Raw genomic sequence first — 21,265 nt, forward strand, 5'->3', positions numbered from 1 at the left:
GCTGCTGATTAACTGTACAGACTGCATCTCTGTTGTTAGTCATTAGCACTTAAACATAAGTAACATGACAGTTATAATTGTATACTAACCCTCACTTATTCTGTTTTTTCTTTTCGGTACTCAAATGTGGCACTTGGTGCCATGGACCACCTGCCAAGTTGTTTTGCCTGCCTAAGGAAAAGTCATCCCAGATGGAGGATCGCGGGAATCGTGGGAAAGAGGGGTCCTTTCATCGGATTGGCTGGCCCAGCACTGTTTCAGCCGTGGAATGGCCAAATGGGGGAGGCAGCTTGAAGGATGAGGTCTCCAGGACTCTATACAAATCCAAATCTTATTATGGGATATATCATCTACTGTTAAATTCTGCTCTGTACTTCTAAAATTTATATTTTTTATTTCTTACTATATTGAGAAATTGTTCTGTTCTGTGTACTGCATTGTATTGTATTGACCCCCTTCTTTTGACACCCACTGCACACCCAACCTACTTGGAAAGACGTCTCTCTTTGAACTGCCTTTCCCAAGGTTTCTTCCATTTTTCCCTACTAGGTTTTTTTTGGGAGTTTTTCCTTGTCTTCTTAGAGAGTCAAGGCTGGGGGGCTGTCAAGAGGCAGGGCCTGTTAAAGCCCGTTGCGGCACTTCCTGTGTGATTTTGGGCTATACAAAAATAAACTGTATTGTATTGTACTGTATTGTAATATCCTAATTACAGGGTCATGGGGGTCTGCTGGAGCCAATCCCAGCCAACACAGGGCGCAAGGCAAGAAACAAACCCCAGGCAGGGCACCAGCCCACCACAGGGCACACACACACCCATACACCAAGCACACACTAGGGACAATTTAGGATCGCCAATGTATCTAACCTGCATGTCTTTGGACTGGGGGAGGAAACCCACACAGACACGGGGAGAACATGCAAACGCCACGCAGGGAAGTGAACCCGGGTCTCCTAACTGCGAGACAGCAGCGCAACCATGCCGCCCTAATGTAAATATCATTAGCCAAAATTAACAACTCATTGACCAGAGTGTAGTCTTCACTAATCACAAGTACAGTAACTCTTTAATCGCTACAATACAAATGGCTCATCCACTGTCCAAATCTAATTTATTATTTAGAAGAATGCTCCCACCAATAAAAACAAAATTGACTTAATACTAAAATGGATGTGCCTTTCTCTGTCTATGGGCACAACATCAAATATCTGTAGCAGGTTTGCATTTAGACAGAAATAGCACACTATAGTTTCATGCTGCTATAGCACCCCAAATTACTTGTTTCCAAATACTGTGAACCAAAAGACGGATTCCCATCCATAATATGCCATTAAATTGTTGCATTTTCCTTTCGGCATCTTTCATAATGGTGTCCACCAGCCTTCCGAACATCAGTACCACCTCCTGCAAAGCTGTTTTCACAATGTCATCAAAATATTTTAACTTCCACCTGACACTGTTTACGCTAAAATACGGCTTTTTCAGAACACGCCATTATGAAACAGAAATACAACTCATTTACCACAAAGGATGAGTGCGATGTGAAGTGCCTAAATATCTTCATGGCTCCTGTGGCCAAATCCCCTTAGGGAAATGTTGAAAAAGCTACTTGTGTGTGAATCATGCAGCAAGCTTACAGCAGCCATCACTTCATAAGTACTTCTACTATAGGAGCAGTAGAGAAACAAAAACATATGTCTGCTGATTAAGAGCTCCCTGTGCTGGTCTCTGTCAATGATGCAGCATACACCAATAACATCACTATCATCTGAGTTAAGCACTCCACTGAACGATCATGTCAAGCCAGACTTTAACACAGAGTTGCCAAGTTTGAGCCATCTGTTTTTGGAATTTAGCTGTAGACATCTTCTGTGATTGCAAAGACTTTGTTTAAACATAATAATTCTCTTTATTATTCCAGAAGACTTAGCTACACAATGTATTTTGATATCATTGGCACTTCGTCCAGGACTGATTCCTGCCAGGCAGCTGATGCTACTAGGATTAGCTTCCAATCCATTAACCTAAACTGGATTATTCAGGTTCCAGAAATTAATGGATATTTGATGTCTAAAGGGAATGAGTTCTGTACTTAGAGAGTTTCATTATTATAGAACAAAATCATTCAGCCTCTGCCACTGTACAAATTTAAATTAATAGCTTGATTCTTTCCAGAGAAATCAACTATAATGTAAAAAACATGAATGCTCAACAGTTTCATACATGTTTGTAACTTTGTTAATTTTTCTTTCGTTTAATACATTTTTCTCTGTGCCTTTGTATTTTTCTTTTTTTAGGTTTTGAGCCATGCTAAATTCAGTTTCTCTTTCATTTTTTGATTTTGTTTTGGATTTTTTGTTTGTTTTTATTTTATCATGATATTGTTGGTTTACCATCTTGTTGTGAGGCCCAGGTTTCCTGCAACTGGCATACTCCATCAATAGTCATTGAATGAAACGGACTAATGGACTATCCATAAATAGGTTAAAATCAAGGGTTTAAATACAATCAGGATATGTCCATTAAAAAGAATCACAAGCCTCAGTTCATCCTGCTAAAGTAATGATTCCCCTGCTTACCCTCTAAGGTCTGCTCAGTGACAGAAGATGTCCTTTTGGCAAGAGCAGTCAAGCATTATTTGGCTCATGTCCCAGCTGCCATCATTCGGTGTACACAGATACCCCATATGCCCTGCTCCTTTCTCCTACCACTGTCCCCTGGCATCTGTGGGATCACCTGGAATAGCTGGTCAGTCCTGCTCCCTGGATGCTCATGAGGAGTGACCTGACCCCCTAAATGCCACTACTCTACACGGGCATCATCCTCTGCTACTTTCCAGCTCTCAGCAACACTGGCTCTGCCACGATTTAGCCGTTCTTCTTTTCCTTTCCTTTCCTTTTACGCTCTGCATTTCTTTTTCTTTTTTTCTTTCACCGTTTCTATCCTACTCAGGCTCTGGTATACTATAGTGGGTTTAGGTGCCTTACGATCCCAAGAGCACTAATGAAGAAATCGGCTAAACTGAGTGCATCTACAGATGAATGCATGGCCAGCCAGTTTACCCATCAACACCCTGGGGGTGCTCGGCTATGCTACCATGTGCACCTACACCCACCCCAAACCCAATCACACTGTTTTTAAATAAAACCTACACATTGCCACAGACCCCCTAACACCCATCATCACATTAGTTTTTTAGAGGGCACTGCTATTTGGTGTTCTCTTTGTTAGAATGGAGTCATCCATTTTTAGGGACATAGACCTGAAAGGTATGTTGTGTAATGGCATTGCAGTTATGGTATATAAGCCATTGTCAAATATTAACCTCAGTCCAGGTTTGTGGGTAAACTCAAAAAATCATTTTCTAATGCTTCATTCAAATCAGTTTTTTGTCATTGGGAAGAGTTTTGATCATATTTTGGGCTTAGTTGCACACTTGTCTGTCTTTTTGGTTTTAACCTTTGCTTAGGTATTGACTCTGATTTAATTTCCTGATCCTTCCCTCTTGTCTTTGTGGCGTAACAAACAATGTTATGTGTTCAATAATTTGAAGTGGTAAATAGAGGACACGTTAAACTTTTCAACTAACAAATGTCAGGTGATAGGCCTATAGCATGAGTTTGGTCAAATTGAACAATAGTGTGGTGCATGCCGGGAGAGTTGGAATGCTCTCAGAATGTTTTGTCTAGCCATGTTATTTATGAGATTTCAAATCCTAAAGAACTAACATTAAACCTGGAATGGGATAACTTTACTTCTTATATGCTTAAGTGCTAATGATGTTTTGTAACATTTCCTTCATTTTGTTTTTATACATGCTTACAGTGTGGTTTGAGAAATTGTAAAATGTCTGCATGCCCTGCTAGCAGAGAGCAAGACAGAATTTCCTGTGTTACATGTTCATTGGGCAAGAAGGAAGCGAGAAATGGTGTCCTTTAAAAAACTGACACTTTCAGAGAGCCTCATCTCTTCCTCAGAAAAAAAACTTTTTTCTTTATTTTTGATTGAGAATACATAATCTGCAGCTAAGAAATGGAGCCACTTGGAAATGTTCACTACTGTCTTGCTGTTGCTAATGGGATTGCATGAAGATTTATTCCACCTAGGTTGTATGATTTTATGTATCACTTTGTACTTACTGTTATTGGATGTTATGAAAAAATATAGTTTGATAATAAAAGCTTAAATCAAGTGTCTCTGTGTGACTGCTACTAGCAAGCTTGGAGTTTAGATTGTTCATACCTCGTATAACTGCAGACTTTTAAGGGCACAAGGGGAAACCTTTTTTAAGTCCTCTACTGGTGGTAGACTGGGTTGAAATAAAATTTTATTAGAGATAAGCCCGCTAAAGAGGTCCAGCAGGTGAAATACATTGGATGCAACACAGAAAATGGGATAGCCAAAAGGTTACTGGTAACAGTTGCAGAGCTGGGTTTGACATTTCTTTCTATTTCCCAGCAGAAAAAAACCTTAGAGGTAGCTTATGTGTCAGGTCACCTGATAACACGATAAAAATGATGGTGTCATAGCAATGCTCTTTTCTTGCTCTATCTGATGTTTTATGTCAATTTAACACATTCATTATTTTGTCCGGGTTTGCTTTTCTTCCTTCTTGAAAGTAATGACTTCTTACTTTTAGAACGTAGTTTTAATTCTTGTGAGTCTTTGATGAAGAAGAAGTCATTACCTCTACTTTTTCTTTGGGCTTGAAAAACAGCACCGACATTGTTTGTGTGAAGTTTGTATTTTCTTCCCTGTATGTATAAGTTTTCCTCTGACTATTTTGGTTTCCTCCCAGTGTTATGATCAATTATTTTTCTCTGTCACTTCAACTTTTTTTAGTAAATTTCTGAATTGTTTGTGATGCTTTGGAATATCAATGTTTAAATCATTTTTATTATTTCTGATATTTGAAATGTTGTGTGGGCATTATAGCAATTCATAATCTTTTGTTTTGGATTTGCCATAGCATCAGTTGGCTTTCATTATGGGTGTCTGCACTGTGAGGACCAAAAATTACGGAAGTGTTTGTGGGTTACTAAGCGTTGTCACTCGGAAGGAGTTCTGAGTAATGTCAAGTATGTGAGTACAATCTCTAGCATTTAGCGTATTTATTACGACAATTGACTTAGTGATTTTGTTACTTCAACTTTATGTCATGTTTTGGTTTTGTCAATAGATAAGTGTGATCTAATGGTTTTGACAAGGCATATCCCAGATTTATGTTTTTATCTCCTGACCCTTACATCTCTATCCTTGCGGCCTAAGGCTTTACACCTCTTGGCAAAACACCCAAATCTCAAAGACCCTCAGGTTATCCTAAATGGCACTTTAACTTTTTGAGGGCTTATTAATTTCTTTTCCATTTTGGCCCAAGGCTGAATATTTTTTCCAAAAAACTTAGTTTTCTGAAAAGCACACAAAGCAAAGAATTCAGACATAAATCAACATGAAATATTTGTTTACTCTGTTTTATATTTCATGAGCCTCTACAGTATGTGAATTCACATACTTGTTGCATACCTGTCTGTCTCATTACTCATTAGCTGAAAGCACTTTATTGAATAAAACAGCTTGAAGTATTCAAGTGGCTGGTAATTCGTAGTGTCACATTGCGTCACAAGCACATTGCATCATTTGGTGAAGTCTGGTAGCCAGCTTGCCTCCCACGGATCTAAATCTGAATAGTCCTCCCTGGTGAACGTTCTCTCAGTCGTGTGAGTTACATGAACGTGTTCAGCACTGCGATCAGCAGGGGACTGGTACCTCTGTTTCTTTTTCGATTTCCAGATTACTTGCATCAAAATCGGAGTCTGATAAGGCAGAGTTCAATTCATCAATAATATGTAAAACATTGTCTTCAAAGTATTTTGCTCTCTCATCAGATGTTGATGCCATTTTAGACATTGCTTACTCTGCTCTACTCATGCATGCACATGGATATGAGGTCAGATCAACAAAGCTAACTTTCCTTCTGGCAAAGAGAGTTAACCTGTAATGTAACGGCAAGTTTTGCTGACATCTACAGCTGATTACCACCCTCTACCACTGGATGTCGACATTAGCCGACATCCACCTTCACCCGTATATGACGACAGTTTGTCGTTAAACACTCATAGATGCATTTTTGCATTACCAAAACTGAAGTGTTATGTATTACTCCAATAAATCGAACACCTCATTGAGTTATCCAAAGGCAAAAGGAGAAAGTGAAGCTGATTAGAAACGTATAAGACAATATTTGTTTACCTTAAGACAATCTATTGGCAGAACCAGCTGCATATTTGGATGGAATGAAATGTCCATATGGATACTGGCCCATCTCCTAGATTCATTTTTCTTCCATGACTGCATGTCTCTCTTTTTGCCTTACTGAGAAACAGATAACACCATGCCAATGATCTTTAGTTAATTGTGAAAATGAAAACCACATTGTGAATTGAGAGACAGAAGTGCAGGAAGAATTGCACTGACTTTTTCTCCTTCCAGTTTTGCGTTTCTGTATCAAATGCAAAGGACCTTCAAAGCAGATAATGAGATTTATTTTCATGATTTAACAAAAGGCTCTTTGTGTAGGCCATTCATGTAGTAGATGAGCCCCTCATTCAAATAATATGTGTGGCTATAGAAGTTAAAAATACAGATGTAAATGCATAATGCCATTTACAGATTAAAGCCATATTATACTTGTAGATTTTTCATCTTTAAGTAACACATTGTTATTTATTTTAGTGACAAGTGCTGATTTCAAGGCTCAAAAGAATGAAAAATAATTACAATGTCAACATTGTTCTTTTGCTCAAAACAGTGCTTCAGCCTGATAATGGAGTATTCCGGTGTAAAATTTCAAAATCTGGGATTTTATCTAACCAAGAGTGGACTATGACCAAGCAGTTTAATGAAAGTATAAACCAACTACCAAATATATCACACTTTCTTTGGAGTAACTCAATGGTGCCTGATAGTCATTCTCTTAAATATATCTCGTCTACGAGTACAGCCTGCACCATGCGTTGAAATGTACTGGGGGGCAGCAGCATCAAAATGACATGAAGCCAATTTGTCTCATTTAACTCAGCGCTCATACACTGAGTCTTTCGTGCTAATGCTTCTATTGCTTTGTCCCATTGTGCTTTTAACTTATAGATGTTGTAGGTTTGTCTAGCGATTTAACCATTTTTACTTGCCTGTATATCTCACTTGCTCTTTTTCAGCGTCCTATTTTATTGTTTAGATTCTGACTCTTTTCTATTTTGATTGTGTACCTTTCTCATCAGGATGCCAAGCTCACGAATGAAAATCCATTCTTTATGCATACAGCAGCTACTCCAGTCCCAATCCCTTTGGACAAGCCCCCCCCCCCCCCCCCAATAAGATTAAGCTTCTCATCCCAAAGTACAATAGTGCCTCTGAGGGGTGGCAAAGGTTGGCCGTGGCTACCATGCAAAAAAATACTGGCCACTACAATTTGCACCCTTTAAAAAATATGATAAACTGACTGAGGCTGAACTTTGGAGGCACTAGGCACATTATTAACGGTTACATGTCATGAACACCCATTTTTTTTACCCTGCACCTTCCCAAACTACTCATTTCAGCAGTATTTCTTAAACTTTTGGTCACTGACTTGTTAGTGATGGGTCGCCACGTGATTGTGTAATAAAATTAACCAATTCTGTCCAAGTATGAATTCTGAGGCACCTTCTCTCTAGAGTACTATTTACTGCAGTTGCATGTTATCTGAGATTTATCCTATACAACATCACATAACAGAGAGCTTTTATTTCTATAGTGTAAACATCTAATTAATATTCCCTATGACAACACCACTGCTTAATGCTCACACAACCTGTGTAACAATCAAACTGAGAAGACATGTAAAAGAAAAAGGGAGACAGACGTGTGTGCTAGTTTGGCGCTAGTTGGAAATGTCAACATGAACATAATGGATGCCACACAACAATGTGACAATTGTCATGGTATTGTGGGGGTGAGTCAATAGGCTGGGGGTATATATAGTGCCATGCCAGCATTGTATGGTAAATGCAATTACAATGGCCATGGACAGCTGGTCAGTGCCATACTGCCTGTTCACTTTTACAGCAATCGTTGAAACCAAACCAGTAACAGATGTGCAAAGAAGATTTTGTATTAAACTTAACGTGCCTAGGCGAGGACACATTTCTTCTCTTCAAACTATTTTAAAGAGGTTTGATAAATATCAGTCTCCTGGTAGTGCGAAGGACGTGTTTGTTGGAGCACTGAGAACTGTAAGAACACCAGAAAATATTAAAGCTGGAGACAGGCTGGAGATTGGAGTACTCGCATCATTTCAGACTGGATTGTTCACCCAAATTTTTATCAAGATTTATCCTGTCACCCAGATAAAATACAAATAGCTCATAACTTTCTTTTAAAAGTAACTTCGTGACCCAACATTTTTACTCAGTTAAAAAATAACAGATATGCTGAACTATTTGCAAACACATCTAGTAGAATGTTTTGTTAATCATGGTCTCATTTGAAAATATTATTTTTTAAAAATAATGTTATTTAAGACAAAGTGAATAAACTGCATCAGTTAATTATATTTTGAGCATTTAATTACTTGCCCAAAGCAATGAGGCAACTGACTAAGTTAAGTGGCCATTCATACTGCACTTTCCAAAATATCCTCATATCAAAATAGAGAGTTTATTTCTCTCAGCTTTATTAAAGCTTGCTCTGAACATTTACACAGGCCGTGATACACGGGATCTAATCAGTTTTGAAGGAAAAATACTGTTTTATTAACAATATATTTGCTTTCCACTTTAGTCTTCTAGTAATATTTCTGTGAGAAATACTCTTGAATAGAAACAAGGGTTGCTATTTTTTAGTATGTAGCCATTGTTTTTTGTCTGTGGATGGCTCTGCTGTCATTATGGTAAATAACCACTTCTTGGGTCCCAGTTTGGTACCAACATGCTTATTTGGGTCCTCAGATCAAAAAGTTTCACAGTGCTATGAGTGCTATGAGTGTTGCTGCTGAAAACACTGGATGATTCTTCTGTGTGGACTCAAGTGCTGAAGTGACAATGTCTGAATGGTGGCTACTTACCACGTTAACTACAACCACAGAAGAGATACAGTAAGTAATACAACACTAATTTAGCTAACTAGTCATTAGTTAATGTAACTGGCAAACTGAGTTTGGCTACATTACATAAATTACATAGGCAGCATTTAATGTAGCTGTATCTAACACTTACTATAAGCTTATATTCAACCTCTTTTTCATACATAAAATAATTATGCTTATGTCAATTCATTTGTGAATGGGTGATTACTTGACGGACACATTAGTATACTCCAGTTACTCCTTTGAGATTGAGCAATACCAGGTCTTTGATGCCCCTAGATGTCTGGGGCTACATGTGCACTACACTGAATGGATCAACAAGTGTCCGCCCATTGCCATAAGCTGCTGAATCCCATTTGTGATCAGGACCTGGGCTGGCAATTCTTCCCCAAGAATGAGCAATTACCAGTAAGTGCATGCTGGAAACTTGCACTGATTAAGTTTCTGCACTTTGTATGCACTGTCTATTGCTATTGCCCATTGGATGTTTCAGTGAAGTCCTTGGATCAGCCCAACTATCACTGATTGTGGCCTATGGCGAAGTGACTAGAAAACAAGTAAACTTGATTACCCCCCAAGTTGGAACCTAACCCCATTTTTCCCACATGATCTGTCACTACCTAATCTGTTCTACCTATCTGACTTGTGGTATACATGTACACACTTTCATTCATGCTTACACTTGATCATCTTTCACGACACTGCCTGACCTGCACCTCTTATTTTACAACATGAGTCATCATTCAAATTGCATTGTGCATTTTCCCTTTGTCTGATTTGCACCCCGTTTTTCACACATGCATACACTAAATTACACTGCCTGATTTGTACTGAGCATGAGAAATGTTTACAACATGAGTCATCAGCTTGGTTAAAAAAGAAGTTCTGGTAAAAGCCTTAAGAAAACCATGCATTCGCAATGATAAGCAATGAAGTTTGTAGCTCAGAGTATAATGTGTTTAATCCAACATGTGAACATGTAACATACAATGAATCTATGCAGAACAACACTGTATTAATATAATAATCTTATTATGGTAAACTAATCTCTGCCTTAAATGAAAATACTGGAAGTTGTGTAATCGCATGTGCAGTTCAGATCAGGGAGAGAGAGAGAGTTTAGGAGCATGCGCTGATAAAGTGCATTGCCGCACCCACCACACGACAAACCAACTCAGGATCCAGATTAGGACCCGAGTGCAGCCATACAGCGGGTGACACTTCAGCACCACAAAAGTTCAGATGGAGTGGAACAGTGTGAGGTTTTTTATGGTGGCTGTTGTGCCAATTCTGCCACCAACCTCCAAGTTTTTCCCTGTAGGTTGGATGGCGTACATGCAGCAGGCTGTGCTATAAAATGCACTGTAGATTACACGCGTGCTGGGTGCAAAATCTGGTGGGTACTGATTGGAGTGTGACATCACACATGTGCGAATGCGCCACTAATTATTCACACATGCATGAAACAGATTGGGCAGTGCCTTAAAGTGTGCGTTAGAGTACACTTACAGTACAAAAGTATGGAAGTTCTGTGCATTTGTGGTGCAAATCAAGAAGATAGCACAGATCAGGTAGTGACAGGATCAAATACTACAGTATCTGTGTCTTTTTAGGAACTTAATGAGAAATGAATGTAACTTTAATTTTAAATGGGAAAGTCAAAATGTGATCAAGACTAGGTTGAACATGCAGGGCTAAAAGGCCAATGAAAACAGAAAAGAAAATGCAGAAAGAATAAAAAAGAAAGGAAGCATGCAAGGGTTTTATAAAAGCAGCACCGATAAGAGAGATATGTTTAAACAATTAAACAGAGAAGGCTGTTTTTGGATGATGGTGAACAGAGAGCGTGATGCAAACATGAAATTTCCCCGGGCCTGTTGTGGCTGAGGGGAGTGAAGGAGTGAGCTGTGGAAAGCAAAGATGTGGCCTCTTGGTGTATATATAGAAAAAATGTGGACTAGTGCTACATCAAAACTGCCAGCGCAATGAGTTATAAAGGATCCCTGAGTAAGACACTTAAACAATCAGAGCCCTAGATGAACAAAGGACAAGGTCATACATATATTCATTCATCCTCAAACCAGTTCACAGACAGCATAATAAAGAAGTGTAAACAGAAATTACATTCAGGCGGCACAGTGGTTAGGCCTGCAGACTCACATAGCCAGCCTTCTGGGCACTTCTTCAAAATAAAAGAAATGGAAGTTCAAACTAAAAAAGTAGGAGTTCAGGGTGTAGCATACAGATAATAATAATAATACATTTTATTTATATAGCGCTTAATGAAAAGTGTTATTAACAGGTATTTGGCGATGGATGCAAAATTGCCTCAAACACAGGAAGCAGAGGATTATAGTGCGAGGAACCTTATCAGATTTGGGTGATGTTAAGTGTGGTATCACTGAAGGGTCAGTGTTAGGGCCGCTGCAATTTTTGTTATCTATAAATGAATCAGATAGGAACATAAATAAAAAGCTTGTTAAATTTGCAGATGATACAAAGCTAGGTGGATCAGCAGGTAATCTGGAATATGTTGAATCATTACACAGGGACTTGGACAGCATACAGGCTTCGGCAGATTTGTGGCAAATGAAATTTAATGTAAATAAATGTAAATATTACACATACAATGTAAAAATGTTACATTTGAACACACAACGGGAGGTGTGAAAATTGAAAGTGCCTCTCATGAGAAAGACCTAGGAGTGACAGAGGACTTGTCACTTGTCAACTTACAGGCAGTGTTCAGAAGCCATTGAGAAGGCTTAGAGAATGCTAGTTTATATAGCACCTTGATGTGTAAAGTACACATCACAGAAGGTTATACAAAGTCTTTATAATAGACCAGTGAGGAGTACTGTGTGCAGTTTTGGTCTCCGTATCATAAACAAAAGGCATAACAGCTCTAGGAAAAGCCCAGAGAAGTCCAAATGGACTGATTCCAAGAATATAGGGTATGAGTTATGAGGAAGGATTGAAGGAGTTGAACCTTTTCAGTTTAAGCAAAAGGAGATTAACAGGTGACCTGATTAAAATGTTTCAAATTATGAAAAGAATTAGTACAGCGGATCAAGACTGTTACTTTAGAATGAGTTCAGGAAGAACATGGGGATACAGAAACTTGTTAAGGGGAAATTTTGGACAAACATTAAGATGTGTTTCTTCACACAGAGAACTATAAGCACATGGAATAAGTTACCAAGTGGTGTGGTGGACAGTAGAACTGTAGGGACATTCAAATCTCAATTTGAAACTGTTTTGGAGGAATTAGGTGGATAGGATTGGTGAGCTTTGTTGGGCTGAATGGTCTGTTGTAGTCAAGAGTTTTTCTAATGTTCTAAATCCCACACTTGGTTGTTGGTTGTGTGTAGTTTGCATGTTCTTTTCATTTCTGTGTTCTTGTCTCATCTGTGTGGGCTGCCTTCTGGCTACTCTAGCTTTATTTCCAAATCCAAAAAGTCTTGTTTGTTAGGTTAGTCCAACCTGCTATATCCTAATACAGGGTCACGGGAGTGTTAGGTTAAATGACACTTTTAAGTTGGCTGTTTCTGAGTGTGTGAGACCTATGATGGACTGGCACTCTGCCCATCACTGTTTCCTGTCTTACAGCTATGGTTACATATTAGCACCCAAAAGCCCTTAGAATAAAGAAACTCAACTGTTTTGGAAATATCACTGTAACAGCTCTAAGAGCTCTAACAATAAATGGAATTAAATGGTGGGCTTAATTAACAACAAAAATCGGCTTCTAGTTAAGAAACTGGTTGCAGTGATATTGATTGGAATTGAGCCTCCGACTTTACTGGTCATCTTTTAGCTCACTTCATAACTTATTTTTTCAGCAATTTTGAGCAGTTAGTCTTCAAAAAACAAAGCATTTAAAATGAAGAGAAGTCACTTAATAGTAGAAATTAAGCACTGATCAAGAAACTGGCCAGAAGGAAAATCTGCAGCCACTGTGGTCCACCAGAGTCAAAGTCAGACACTCCTGAATTTAAATTTCCTCACTGATCCATTCCACAGGCATACTTATTCACTCACAGGTGGTCAGTCATACCAAGCAAATTTAAAGTTGCCATTCATCAGAATCTGCACACCACTGGGACGTGGAAGGAAAAAAAAATAATGAAAAAAATTGATATGGGCATGGGAGAAAATTGCAAACTACACACTGACAATGAACTAGCTGACAATATAACCCAGGTCCCTGCAGCTGTGAGGCAGCAGCTCTGGGCCACCATGCTGTGTGAACAATTGACTTGCACTGTTATCAATATATGAATTTACCTGCGTAACTATAATTTAGTTTCGGTGCATTTAGTCATCCACAGGTGTCACTGTTACAGAATATTCATTCATTGGTTACTTATTTCTTTAAACCTATGACTCCCTCTTGGTGTCATGGAGCTCCAGATTTTGTCCTCAGTTAATACAGTATAAACAGCTGCCAATAATCAACAATATAAAAGTCAATGAAGTAAATTTCAATCAACACACGAGCTTCTGTAATGCAGAAAAACACTACTGAGGGTTAATGAAATCCTGTTTAATCATACAGACTGCAACAACAGAATACCATCTGTTTACCACATTGTGACAGAAAAGAAGTTCTTTTTAAAAATTTATTATGGTTTTTTCCTTCTGCTTATTATACACTTTAAACCGAGGGTAAGATACCTACTATGCTCTGAAGCATCTTGGATTTAAATTATGTTGTATTCTTCTCTCTGTATCATGATGCTTTCCTTTGTATTCTTATTTCTCTTTTTAAAGTGCCTTGAGATAGTGCTGGCAGTAGACGGTGCTATAAAATAAGCCTTGATTGATTAGAGGTGTAAAAGTGTTATCTAACAGGTATAGTGTGGCCCCCTAGTGGCAAAGATATCTGACAGCAAGCCATTTATGATAGATTCCAATTGAGCTCAGTGCTTAGTATTTCACTCACTATGTGAAGCTGAGCAAGACATTTGAGCCGCTGCAATCACATAATCATGGAAGCAACTGTAATTTATGGCATTACACTATGCGGGGTCATGTGCATTAAGTAAAGGTACTATATAAAATAAATGACTTATTTACTGTATATAGGTACTGTATCTGTTATCAATGGTCAAAGTACATTTGTGTAATATTAAATTATTACAGACAGAAACAGGTATCTGTCCACCTATCTCATGTAGTGCCTTTAACATATACATAACTATATATTATATAGCACCTTAATATTTATCTATCTATTAAAAAATGCCTTTCATATATTTGTATTATTACTAATTATTTTGGCCGATGCCTTTACTCAAGGTGACTTACAACATTTGAGATACAATTGGTTAAATTTTTTCAATTAGGGCACTTGCAGATAAAGTGACTTGCTCGTGGTCACTCAGTGTCAGTGGTGGGAACTGCACCCACAACCTCAGGCCCTGAAGTGCAAATCTTTAACCTCTTTGTGACACTGCCTGCCAATGTCTAATACAGTGCATTTCATACTTACTGTATATGTCTGTTGCATACCACCTTTATATCTATCTAATATTGTGACTTTCTATTATGTCTATCTAATATAGTGCCTTTCATATCTCTCTGCCTAATATAGTGCCTTTCCTATCTATAAATCTGTTATATAGTGCCTTTATACCTAGCTTATATCTATGTCTGTTATATAGTGCCTTTCATATCTATACATATGTTATAAGTGTCTTTATACATAGCTTATATCTAGGTATGTTATATAGTGCCTTTCATATCTGTACATATAAGTGTCTTTATATATAGCTTATATCTATGTCTGTTATATAGTGCCTTTCACATCTATACATATGTTAAATAGTTTATTTATACATAGCTTAAATCTATGTCTGTTATATAGTGCCTTTCATATCTATACATATGTTATAAGTGTCTTTATACATAGGTTATATTTATGTCTGTTATATAGTGCCTTTCATATCTGTACATATGTTATAAGTGTCTTTATATATAGCTTATATCTATGTCTGTTATATACTGCCTTTCACATCTATACATATGTTATATAGTGTCTTTATACATAGCTTATATTTATATCTGTTATATAGTGCCTTTCACATCTATAAATCTGTTATATAGTGTCTTTATACCTAGCTTATATCTATGTCTGTTATATAGTGCCTTTCATATCTGTACATATGTTATAAGTGTCTTTATATATAGCTTAAATCTATGTCTGTTATATAGTGCATTTCACATCTATACATATGTTATATAGTGTCTTTATACATAGCTTATATCTATGTCTGTTATATAGTACCATTCACATCTATACATCTTTAATATAGTGTCTTTATACCTACAGTAGCTCCTATCTCTGTCTTTTATATAGTGACTTTACCTATTTATTCATATATCCTCTATTTATATATTCATCTAACCTTTATGTAATACAATACTCTTAGCAAAAAGCATCCGTACAAAGCATACAAGAAAATAATTGATAGATTATGAAAAAGTAATGCAATTTCAAAATTTGAAAGTTTTCTAGTTTCAGTCTCTCAAGACAGTCACCAAACGTGAACACAACGCTCAGGATGCACAGCTCAGGATACACTCATGCACACGCACACACACACACACACTCTTTGTCTCTCTTTTGCAAACCATCTTAACTACAGGTGTTCAGTTCACTTGAGATTTGCTTGAAGATGAAGCACATTTTCAAGCTCAGAATATAAGCACTGTGAGGCAACTGTCAGTCACATATAAACTTTCATTAATACAGAATGTGCTCATTTTTCTCTGATCAGAACTGCCCCATTCTATAAATCATTAAATATACTTTCATATGCAACCTGGCTACTTGGTTATTTACAGTTAATAAATTGAATATGATGGCTGTAATAAGATACTAACTTTCTGTATGCTTCATCTGGGCAGTCATGAAATGAAGTGTTTTCCTCAGTGCTCATTTTTAGCTGTGTGTGTTTTTAAAACATTTTACAGTGGTAAACATTACAAGAAGTATTTCACTCACAATGATACACTATAATCTGACCATTTCTATCTGCTGTGCTACATATTTAAAGTTTAAATCGCAACCTCAGTCCATTAGTGTTTGAACCCATCTTTCTTATATAGAGATGATGACACTGAAAACCAAAACTCTGTGTGTGGGCTGCCTTCCATTATTGCTTTGCACAAACACTGGCCTAATTATTTTATAATGATAAGACTCTAGCTCCTGGATGGAAATTTACTTTAATCAATTCAGCGGTTATTTAATATGTTAGCTCTGCAGTGGGGGTCAGTAGGAGCAGGGCCCTAAGCTAAATAAATGTTTGTGTCAGCAATTTTTGAACAAAGGGGGGGGGGGGGGGGGGGGGGGGGTGTTGTCTGTTTAGAATCTGGGCCCTTCATTTTTCAGAAATTGTTATAACAAGCATTCATTCATTCGTTAAGTGTTACCCATAGCTGATTCATCCAATTCAGAGTTGATCCCTGCATCTCTGATCGAATGAAAGGAAGAAGCCAGCCCTGCACTCTTAAAAATATCAGTTCTGTAACAACACTTTACTGGGATGTGTGGCTCCCTCGTGGAACCTTTGCTTGACTTTTGTTGAAGTGTTCATCACATATAAAACTTGTTCTTTGGGCTTTGATAAAATTCCTAATGTGTGAACAAAACAAATGTTTAATGTCGATTAGGCTACCTAGCAGGATATTGACAGATCAAGAAAACCTGAATCTAGCCTGAAATTATTGCATGCAGCAAGAGTCCATTTAAAATCAGGAATGCATTGGGATTTCACAAATCTGTTATCATCTATTGATGGTTAGTTTTGGTGCCTGTTATGTATTTAAATAAATAAAGGTTATTTCTGGAACATTCATGTGGATGGTTCTTTTGGGAACTAAAAATGATTCCCGTTTGGCATCACTCTATAGAACCACTTTTTAAAAGTGTGTAATGGGATGTAAGTCACACACACTCACACACACACAGGACCAGTTTAGATTCTACATGCTGAATATTTAACTTTTAGAAACATGTTTCCATTTTCAAACTGGTTTAATCCAATAAATTTACATTATAGCATGATTTTGATATTCAGCCTGAAAAAAGTGTATTTTAAATCCATTACCATATTGTTGAAGGATGCAGCCATATCAGCGTACAAACAGAAATTAATTAATAAACACGGGATATTGTTACATAATTCTCACAACTGCTTCAGAAATCCCTCATACAATTTCCAGCCTAAGCTTTCCAATTATTCATGCCTATGCATCAATTATCTTATAAAGTTTAGATAACCTTTATAAGGTTATAGCTGTAAACTGATGTTGAACCCAGAAAATGAAAGGGCAACGCGTAATTGCAATTATACATGACATTCTGCGTGTTGACAGCAAACAAGTCATTTTTGACGGTGCGTTTTCCTGGCATAAAATCATTACCCTTTAACCCACTCCTCATCCTGTCACTTTGGCTTGTCCTTTCATTTTCTCGTTGCCCCTCCGTTCTCCGCGTCCCACTCTTCTCGTTCCCGAACAATTAAACATAGCCGTGCCCATCATCTCCACATCTCAAATCCGAACAAACGGAGATTATTCCCAGTCGCCAGCATGATCACCAAGCACTACACCGCGAACGGGATAGGCGCAGCAGAAGTGATTAAACGCCGGACGGAATGGCAACTGCGAGGAATAAGAGATGCCTGATTAGCATGTGTGTGTGTTTGCAGTCAGAACATAAAAGGCAGCTGCAGACAAATAAAAGTGCACAGTTATACGGAGGAACAATGGAATGCGCGCCTACTTAGCTGTAATCCGAAGTAGCTGAAGTTGTCATAATCACAGCCACATGCAGACTGAAGATGTGTTTGCCTTTAGTATATTTATGTATACATCATTATGTGTACTATAATCACACTGCATGCGTATACATTCAAATATATACACAAACACAAGCCTGTCAATTACTCAAGCGTATGAGTATACTCTGTATACAGTACACGTTTATGTAAAACAAATACCTATAAACACACACATTATATAATCACATACCCCCAGACACACACGCACACATTATAACACTGGATATAGAATCCAGAGGGTAGTGCTTAAAACCAGATATACCGCTTACAGTGTTTGTATTTATCATGCCAGCCAGCCAACCTAAGGACGCACAGCCCTACCTCTCTGTAGTCAGGTTCCAACGTTAAATCGCCACTAAAGTACTCGCCACAGTCACTCGCAGTTCAGGTTGTGCTTGTGCTTCTTAACCCGGTGGTCGCGAACACATCCCTCCACTTCTGCACTCTCCCGGTGGCACTGTCTTTTGCACATACACACCTTCAGGAGTGTAAGGCTCCTCCTACAATTTTTTCTCGTCTAACAGTAGACACCGATGTGAGATTTTGCAGAAGATCCACGGAAGCCTGTTACACGGTTAACTAAACAGCTTCCACGGATCTGGAAACAGCGGCGGGTTTTTATCGAGCAGGATTCGAAGAATAAATGCTTGCTGAGGGTGGAGGGTACTTAGGGGATTTTTTTAAACCCCTCCTTTCTTTTTGTTCACACTTTCGTCCTCAATACTCTGTGAATGTATTCATATTCCTCTTTTGTATTCTTTCTTCAGTTCCAGCTCGGATGAGTTTTCACCAGTGCGGAACACTGAGTCTGCCTGACTTGGTTAACTCACTGGCATTTATTTATTTATTTGTCGGCACATTTCAGTATTCTTATGCCTGCATGAAACCGTCGGGGCAGCCCGTTGAAAAATTGCGGGTGTCATTGGAAAATGTTAACGGTTTTAAGCACATCGTTCTGAGATTATTAAATCGTGAGTTCGAACGATGTGCATCCCGTGTGTAGGCTACAAACACTGCCTAGCGATCGGGATGGCGAGTTGGCATGGAACCTGGGCGAGCGGGCGAGTTAATAAAGATGGATTTGCGGCGGACACCCAGCCACTCTGCTTTAGCTGTGCTCAAGAACAAGACCATGTACATCGATAGCAGTATTTTAGCAACCTGGATATGTAAACAGGTTCCCTCTGCACTGGCGGAATTCACAATGGGAACTCAAGATACGAACACGGGTGCCCGCTGAAAAAGCAAGTGTCATAGGGAGTCCAACCAAAAGAAATCTCAATCGGCTCCACGGACTAATAGGGGTGCCCGAAGACACCTTTTCTTCGTATTAGGCTCCTTCCACTCGAGCAGTGCTTTATCTTATCTATTTAACGATTGCTGAAACTCTGAGTGACTTAGATAGTGAGGTGGAGCTATTCCTGGGTATATTGGGGGCATAGCAGAAACCAGGAGTGGATTGGATGCCAGTTATTTGCAGGATATTGTCACGCACATACCCACTCTTAGTCAATTTATGGTTGCCAACTTCAACCTAATGCGTAAGTAATTGTAATACACGATTAAAAGAGATGTATCTGCAGATAATCACATTAGCTGCCGTTCGAAACACTTCTCCATTTATTATCACATATAATTTGTATTTTATTTAATAAACTTTGCAACATGCAGAGTTTGTTCCCCTATTGATCATTATGCTGCTGACAGAAGTCGTTCTTCACGATCTTATTACAAATGTTATTTTTCTCTAGATCGTGTATTGATTGCATTTCAGTGACTTATTTCAATGTCACTTTGCCAGCCTTGAGGACCTAAGCTTGTGTCCTCCATTGCATTGTTATTACTGAAATGAAAATACTGCTACTCTTCTAAGAAGTACTTTACAAAAAATGATAACTGAGCAAAATAAAGCAGCAATATTTCTGTCAGACTTGCAATAAATATCTATATTATACTGTAAAAAATACTGCATGTATGTAAATATATCCCAATATGGAGCAACAAAAGTCACCAGAATATCATGGCTTAGAATCTAATAACAACTAGAATTCCGAAGCTGAAATAAACCACCATTCTTCCCTAAGAAAGTCACTCAACTTATACTTTTTGAAGGCAATGTAAAATGCTGCCTCATATGTTGATGCAAGATCTGTTAATGCTTGAAGAGGTTCAGAGAAATGCCATATGGATTACTTACTTTCTTAGTATGCGCCTCATACCAGCAGAAAATGCTCTGTGAATAGCAGGCTCAAACACAAGGAACAAATAATTGCACATGAGATGAAGGTGAGTTTGCAGAGTCATTCAATGAGCACTGATCTTACATCTTAAGGGGATCAGGGCACCCTGCACCATTCCTGCATAACCACACTGTCAGAACAAAGGCCATGTTGTTTTGGTAAGAAACACACAAGCTTCCACCCCAGTATTGACCATATGGCATTTCTTTACTACTGTTCAGTTCTTTGTGTTTCCAAGTGGAAATTGATTTGTGCCCAACACCTTGGCAAAGGTGCCATACTCTGGAGACCTTCTGTGGACCATTCTTGGTGAAATCTTCATTTTGCGTCCTACACTGAAAGTAACAGCCTGGGTATGATAAGGGTTGTCCCTTTCTTATTTGATATTAGAAAATAGTCGTTTGTTGGTTCACATTCATTCCACTTAAGTGTTTCTGAACACCCTATATTGTAAGTAGAAATTTAACATGAGTAAAAGACATTCAAATGTTTATAAAGAATAATGCTATATATACAAATAAATTTATTGTGGGCTTTCTCAAAGTGTTCCAGTTTCCTCCCACAGTCCAAAGACATGCAGATTAAGTGAACTGGTGTTGCTAAATTGGCCCAGATCTATGTGCGTGTGCGTGTGTGTGTGTGTGTGTGTGTGTGCGTGTGTGTGTGTGCGCGTTCACCTTGTGATGGCTTGTGGCCCCATCCAGGTGATTTTCCCGCCTTACACCCAATGATTGCCAGAATAAGCTCCAGCTTCCCAGCAGTCCTTCTCTGGAAGTATGGGTTTAGACCATGGATGGAGGATGTTTTCTCTATCTATCTATCTATCTATCTATCTATCTATCTATCTATCTATCTATCTATCTATCTATCTATCTATCTATCTATCTATCTATCTATCTATCTATCTATCTATCTATCTATCTATCTATCTAAGATCTCTTCTTATCATTACTGGAACTGCCATTAGGTGGTTTAAGTCCTACCTCTTGGGTAGATCCTACTGTGCGTCCTGGCAAGTAGAGATATTCAGGGTGCACTAGGCAAACACAGGGTG

The 21,265-nt window shown here is 38.3% G+C and overlaps 1 protein-coding gene across 1 annotated transcript in view; it reads right to left on the reverse strand.

Moving 5' to 3' along the window:
• galr2b (galanin receptor 2b) overlaps window positions 1-19,141 on the reverse strand; it is a 123,308-nt gene extending 104,167 nt beyond the window's left edge. Inside the window, exon 1 of the mRNA XM_051933636.1 lies at window positions 18,293-19,141. The gene's annotated coding sequence lies outside the window, so the exon portion shown is untranslated. The remainder of the gene's footprint in view (window positions 1-18,292) is intronic.
• Window positions 19,142-21,265: the final 2,124 nt, after the last annotated feature.

Source organism: Erpetoichthys calabaricus, chromosome 11 (genome assembly GCF_900747795.2).
Source record: "Erpetoichthys calabaricus chromosome 11, fErpCal1.3, whole genome shotgun sequence".
Classification (NCBI taxonomy): Eukaryota; Metazoa; Chordata; class Cladistia; order Polypteriformes; family Polypteridae; genus Erpetoichthys; species Erpetoichthys calabaricus.